At 43.8% G+C, this 7,500-nt stretch overlaps 1 protein-coding gene and 1 long non-coding RNA gene across 10 annotated transcripts in view; one reads left to right on the plus strand and one right to left on the minus strand.

Annotated features, from left to right (window-relative positions):
- The window catches only part of LOC135114151 (uncharacterized), an 81,536-nt gene that overhangs the window by 63,101 nt on the left and 10,935 nt on the right, over window positions 1-7,500 (minus strand). The window lies entirely within an intron of this gene.
- The window catches only part of LOC135114146 (collagen alpha-1(V) chain-like), a 48,077-nt gene that overhangs the window by 8,258 nt on the left and 32,319 nt on the right, over window positions 1-7,500 (plus strand). The gene's annotated exons all lie outside the window — the stretch shown is intronic.

The raw sequence follows: 7,500 nt of genomic DNA on the forward strand, positions 1-7,500 counted from the left end.
CGCCTTAACGACGGGGGACATAATGATTTCGCACGTGGGGGAGAGGGTTTTGATGGCCCAGTGGAAGTACGCTCATTATAGTTATATGAAAATAGAAGAAAAATAAATAAAAACTCGAGTAATATTCTGAACTAACTTCTACTGTGTTTAGCGTTTTCTTTCTTCTCAATTTTAACTGTTTAACCTGCTTTGTCCTATTGTTTGCATAGACATAATAAAAAGAGAATGTGGTAATTTTTGTCCTATTTAGGCTATTGAGATATCTAAAAGACAGAGTACAAAAATGAATACCTTAAAAGATGTCGAAAGTTTTAATGGAAAAAGAAATTGTTTAGAGGCGAAGGACTTAAGTCTTCCGATCTGGTGGCAATCTATTACTTCTCTAAGGAAATTGCGAAAGAGTTAAGTCCTCTGTGAAATGCTGAAACTCGAAAGTGTTAATGAAAAGAATTGTTTAGTAGTGAAAGAGACAAGTCCTCTCATCTGCCAACAATCTATCACTTCTCTAAGGACATTGTTACCAGATCAAGCGACTTACGACAGAAGAAAAGCATTTAATAGTCTAAAATATTTGTTACACGACTTCTGACTACGACTGTACATATTTCCCAGACTGTCAACAGTTTGAGCCGTGATGGGGTCGTCAGCATGAACGCGATGTTTGATTAATTTGGGTGTGGAGGAGGAGAGAGGCTTGAAGCGTCTGTGTGTTAACGTTCAATATCACGGATTATTTATTTTGTCTTACTTCATTGGATGGCTGTGGTCAATGATGATGATGTTGGTCAGCGGGGCTATGAGTGTGTGTGTGTGTGTGTGTGTGTGTGTGTGTGTGTGTGTGTGTGTGTGTGTGTGTGTGTGTGTGTGTGTGTGTGTCAGGGAACTTTGGCATTACACAGGCCACATCTCTTGAATAACTCCCCAATAGTCCTTTCCATCCGATCCCATGATTCATTATTCCAGTTTCTTTTAAGGTTTACAACACTACTTTATTATTTTTTTTATGAATTTCCTTCCTTCCCCCGTGTTCTAATACCACAGTCAGCTTACTGAGGTATCTTATCACCCTCACTCAACAACCTTTCCAAACATAAATCTGCTTTTTCATTGCAATCTCGTCTCTTAACACGTCTTCTTTTGTACCGAGACCATTAAACATATTTGCCGTCACTCACAGCACATTTTACACATCCTGCCACGTTGCTTATGATTGTTCATGACTTTCCTTCCCTTCCCTTTCAATTTTCTTACGAGTCTCTAATCATCCTTCTCCTTTGCCTCACGGATCGCAATAGCCACTTCCTTACCTCCACCATTAACACAATTACGCTTCTTTCAAAATCTTCCACTCTTTATTACTTCAGTTACAAATCTCTTCCTCCGCGTTTTTTCTTTCTCCTTCCTCTTCCTGACTCATGTGCCCTTCATTTCATATCCTCTGCCACACACACACACACACACACACACACACTGTTTAAATACCATCTCAATTTTTCAAGCCAGGTACTTCCTTGGAAATTCAGTGATAAGCGACCTCTGAAATGCATCCGAATCCCCTATTATTTCTCTCTTATCATTACTAAGTACCTTATTGAGTTTTCCCTTATCTCTGCTTCATATTCTGCTCCTATAATCCTCTTCGTTTTGTTGGTTATTGCTTATTACTCTCATATTTTTACTATTTTTTTTTGTATGCAGGAGGGGAAATGTACATAAGAACATATGAACGTAAGAACGGAGGGGAAATGTACATAGCTTGTTGCGTGTTTCTTCTTTCTTCTTCATCATATTCTTTTTTTTTTTTCCTTCTTCATTCTCCCTACTATGACTGTCTTCTTCTTTGTATCGTATTCTATCCAATGTTGCCTTAACTTTCCTTGGGTTTATGAAGGGTAAAATGTTATGGTGTGTGTGTGTGTGTGTGTGTGTGTGTGTGTGTGTGTGTGTGTGTGTGTGTGTATGCTTTAATGCGCATTATGAGAGGGGAGGGCTGGGTGGTGTGGGGGGAGGAGAAGGGAAGGTTACAAATAATAATGAAGTATTGTATTAAGTGCTTGTATTGTTCATCTCATGCATTCGTGTTTGTTTGGAAAAGCTCAGTGTGTGTGTGTGTGTGTGTGTGTGTGTGTGTGTGTGTTTCCATAAAGATAAAGCAAGGACTTAACGAAGACCACACGAGAGAATGCAAGCACTTCGTCTCCTCTATTTGTGCGAGTGTCTGTGCGCAAAAATATTAAATACATAAATATTGACCCTGTCTGCTGCTTGGCCTCCACTGTTGGGGTGCTCTTTCTCTCTCTCTCTCTCTCTCTCTCTCTCTCTCTCTCTCTGAATACACATCACATATACGTTACATTATAACAAAGTGATAAGCATAAGCTAATAGTACAATGGGAAGAAAAGCATATACAACAAGCTCGCTAAAAGTTACTGCATATATACAGAAAGGCGAGGAACACTGAATAAATATACATTGGAAAACAGAAGAAAGGGATAGCTTCCAAGTATTTGCATTTTTGTACTTTTAAATTGTTCAGTAGTAGCAGTAGTGGTAGGTCATGGTAGTGGTGGTAGTGGTGATGATGGTGGTGATGGTGGTTGCAGTAGTAGTAGTAGTAGGAGGAGGAGGAGGAGGAGGAGGAACAGTAACAGAAACAAATACAGCAATAATAATATGGAAAAAATAACTGCGATAATAAAAAGGATGATGGTAATAATAATGGTAATGATAATAACAATAACAGCAATAATGAAAGGACAGCAACAGCAACAAACAACAACAACAACAACAACAAAAAACAACCACAACCACAACCACAACAACGACAACAACAAATCAACCACAACAACAGCAATAACAACAGCAATCTGCTTCTACATTTACAACAATAATAACTCCCACAACAACTTACACTAACAACATAATCTACATAATCAGTCCGCACCCTAAAAAAAAAAAAAGAAAAAAAATTCACTGTGCCTCAAACTACACACAAGCTGGAATAGATAATTTGTACCTACGAGGCTGTACCAATCCCTCTACGTAACTGCTTCATATCTTCCCTCAGTTTCCTTCTTTCCCTTCCCTCCTCCTCTTCCATCTAACTCTACCTTTCCCTTCGCTTCTCTTCTCCCATCTGACTCTACCTTCGCTCCCTCTTCCTCTTCCATCTAATCTTACATAACCGGTTCCTTAAATGACTGTCTGTTTTGTTACGTTTTGGGAAATGGTAGAGAGAAATGAAGTATGTTGATTAACATTACAACTCCAAAATACATGTTATATTCTCTCTCTCTCTCTCTCTCTCTCTCTCTCTCTCTCTCTCTCTCTCTCTCTCTCTCTCTCTCTCTCTCTCTCTCTGACACTTGATCACGACAGCATCGTATGTCAGCTAAGCAATAAACTAACATCTCTTGACATTATTCCTCAAAAGGCAAAAGGCTCGGGTGATGGAGGGCGGGATGTGGTGGCCAGGCGGGAGGAAGAATTGCGTGGGCGGGAGGAAGGGAGGAAGGGAGTATGTGGGCGGGAGAGACAGACAGCCTCGTAAGGACCAACAAATATGTTACTGCTTGCTCCTAACTTTCATTACGAGGAGAATGGGTGTGTGATGAGGTAGGGAGTAGGTATGGAAGGGTGGGCGGGACGGGTGTGCGGTGAACGGGAGGGAGTGTGTTGTGGGTGGGAGTAATTGTGGGCGGTGGAGGCAGTGAGGGCTTGGCTAACGGGCACGTGGTCACAACACACACACACACACACACACACACACACACACTTGAAAGAGTAATCTCATGCTGCTAACTAGATGATGACGGGGCTTGCTAGACACACACACACACACACACACACACACACACACACACACACACAAGCTACATGCACATACACGTGACACCACCACCCACCCACACACCCAAAACACTCAAACACCCGCCAACTGCTACAGCACCAAGAAATGACCTCCAGAATCTTTAGGGCGAAGCAACACCAGCACTCACATAACTTCCCTCCTTTTGCCCTTTGAACCGCACAGGCGTGAAAACATTGTCAATTATCTCAGCTCCATGCCAACTCTTCTTCCCCACTCCCAGCCCATCCCACTCGTCTCGCCCCCACCCATTCGCTCACTCGCCGCCCCACGAAGGTCACTCTGCCTGTAGGAGGACACTAAGGAGACTATTTGACCTCCGCCGAGTTGGAAATGTCACCAAGATTCCTCTCCGACTTGTCTTGACTCTTGTAAATGACCTCGATGGTGTTGCGGTGTTGTGGTGTTGGGGTAGTGATGGTGGTGGTGTTTGTGTTTGTTGCTCCGTCTCCCTCTCTCTGTTTGCTTGTGTGTGTGTGTGTGTGTGTGTGTGTGTGTGTGTGTGTGTGTGTGTATGTGTGTGTGTATTCTGAGGCGCCAGTCATACAATTCAATAAAAAGTTAAAGTAGTGGCTGTATTTTTTTTTAAGTGTGTGTGGGTAGTGCTGCTTTGTATTTTATTCTGTGTACGTGTGTGCTGCTTGTGAATGTTATATTGCCTGCAGTATATTGTGCTGTATGACTTGCTTGGTGTTATTTCTTCCTTTTTTTCCTTTTTTTTTTCCTCTCTCTCTCTCTCTCTCTCTCTCTCTCTCTCTCTCTCTCTCTCTCTCTCTCTCTCTCTCTCTCTCTCTCTCTCTCTCTCTCTTCAGTGTTCTTTGTTGGTCCGTGCGTCTTCGTGGGTGACATAATGTGCATTCCGTGCGTTGCTGCAAATTAGGTGGAGGCGTTGTGGCGAGCATAATGTCCTTCAGGGGAGCCGGTGTTGTGTTAAGCTCTCCTTTTGTTGCGGGGACGAGTCAGGTTTTTTGCTTCGTGTTCCTCTTGTATTGGGGAAAAGAAGCGGTGATGTTGCGCGAGACTTGCCGTGTGTTGCGTTGGGTGTTGCAGGGTGTTGATCTAGCAGTAGTGTTGCGTGTATGAAGTTTCCCCGCAGGTTTAGTTTCGTATTCTTATTTATACCGCAAGAACGAGACAGTATTATAAGACATTAATTTTAGTGTAGCGACGACGACAAGCGAGGCGGTGTCTTGTGAAGTTTCTGAGGCAGTATTGTGATATTTTGCATTGTGACGAGGATGAGATGATGGGTGGGCGGCGACAGTGGCGGTGGTGGTGGAGGTGGAGCTGGTGTTGGAGGTGGAGGTGGTAGTGGTGGTAGTAGTGTGGAGTTTATGGTTGAGAGTTGACGGGGGCGGGTGTGCAGCGGGGCGGGCAGACGGCTAGCTAGCTTGGCCTCCCCTCTGCCCTTGGTCCCCCGCCACTCAGGATACTCCCATGTCGGCGTCACAAGAAGCAGTGTTGTCTCCTCTCACCCCCAAGCGTCGCCTGAGAGATGCCCTTGGTAGCGCTCTCAAGCAGTCTGCATACCTGCTTGTCTCTGTTTGTCCTTTGCTTGTCTTTTTCTACAATTTCTCTCTTGTTTATCGTCGCGTCTCGTCTCGTCTCTCTCTCTCTCTCTCTCTCTCTCTCTCTCTCTCTCTCTCTCTCTCTCCTTTATCAGTTCTGCTTTTGTCGTCACCGACTTTATCGCTTGTTTTCTGTACACTAAGAAAACGATGCCACGGGTGTGTGTGTGTGTGTGTGTGTGTGTGTGTGTGTGTGTGTGTGTGTGGAGAGAGAGAGAGAGAGAGAGAGAGAGAGAGAGAGAGAGAGAGAGAGAGAGAGAGAGAGAGAGAGAGAGAGAGAGAGAGAGAGAGAGAGAGAGAGAGAGAGAAGCGAGGGGACTGTGACCTCTGGCGGGGCGCGAGGAAAGATGACACTGTTTTTGATGGTGAGTGAGGAAGGAGGGCGTAAGCGGTGACTCTCCAACGAACGTAGTGTGACAGGCAGTCCTTGTAAGTTTGGAGAACCACCACCACTGCCCTCCCTGCTGGCGGCGGCTTCTCGATCCTTCGCAAGGCCTCCTCCTCCTCCTCCTCCTTCTCTAAACTTGAGCGCCTTCACCAGCCAACCCCACCTCAACGTGACCCTCTCAAGCATGACCCTTAGTCCCTTCCTCGTCTTGTCAATACATCCTGGAAGTAAATATTGGATCTAATGGTCTCACGTGGACACTTTTCTGCGTCCTTCATACGTCCTTATTACCAGAGGATTTAGTGTAGCATTAATGTCCAAAGTGATAAGAAAACGTGATAATACTATTGCTCTAAAACAACCATGCTATAAATCTTGACTTTGAGGGTCTCACATTCAAATTTTTTATGCGTCCTTCGTACATGTTTATTAGCTGGTGACTCAGTGTAGTATCAATGTACATGATGATTAATAAACGCAAATGATTCTGATCTTGAATAATTTTCAAATAAATCTTCTTGACTCTAAGGGTCACAAAGCGATTATTTTGAACCTGTCTTCCTCACACTCTTATCAGCTGACGGGCCTACTGATGAAGAAGTTTATTCAAGAAAGGAATAATTCTGGTCTTGTTTGTGGCGCGAGATGACAAGCACCTGAACATCACTACGGGGGGTGATGTCACCTTCTAAACCTTTGACCTTCTAGAGGTGGCACTCAGCGACCAGACCAATTACCGTGCACACACACACACACACACACACACACACACACACACACACACACACACACACACACACACACACACACACACACACACACACAGTCCATGATGGAGTGTTAGTCCTATCCTCGGTTCACACTTGGATGGGTTCTCTATCGCCGCCGTGGCCGAGGCGTGGTTAATAAAACAGACATCTTTGCACTCCCGCCCTGACAGCTCGGGTCCCGGTGGCGCCGCCTTGCCACCGTAGCTCCACAACGTTCCATCTTGAAGCAATTAGCTGCTAATTGCTCGTATGGGAGTGTATTGTGTTGTGGTGAGGGGCAAATGGACAGACAATTCAATCGAACGATCCATTCCGCCACATAGGAAGCCGAGGATATGCTGTCACGTGAGACTCGCCGGCCCGTGCTGGCGGGGCGCCTAGGCATGGGCACCGCCCCGCCCCACCCCGCCCACTGTTTGTTCACTTGACTTTTTTCCGTGTGTGTGTGTGTGTGTGTGTGTGTGTGTGTGTGTGTGTGTGTGTGTGTGTGTGTGTGTGTGTGTGTGTTTATTCAGATATATTATACTTGAGGAGCAGCGAGATAAAAACAAAATATACCACACAACCACTTTAAATATATATATATATATATATATATATATATATATATATATATATATATATATATATATATATATATATATATATATATATATATATATATATATATATATATATATATATATATATATATATATATATATTTATCTATTTAATTTATATATTTAATATACTGTAACTGCGAGCATCGGTGATGAAGCAACGAGTGTTGATATTGCAGCCGTTAGTAATAGCAGCAGCAGCAGCAGCAGCGCAACAAGAACTGAAATTTTTACCTCCGAAGGAAAGAATTGCAAAGGGCCCACGTCGATAGGGCAACACCTGACAGGTTATGATGTGACACT

This window comes from Scylla paramamosain, chromosome 27, assembly GCF_035594125.1.
Source record: "Scylla paramamosain isolate STU-SP2022 chromosome 27, ASM3559412v1, whole genome shotgun sequence".
In the NCBI taxonomy this organism is placed as follows: domain Eukaryota; kingdom Metazoa; phylum Arthropoda; class Malacostraca; order Decapoda; family Portunidae; genus Scylla; species Scylla paramamosain.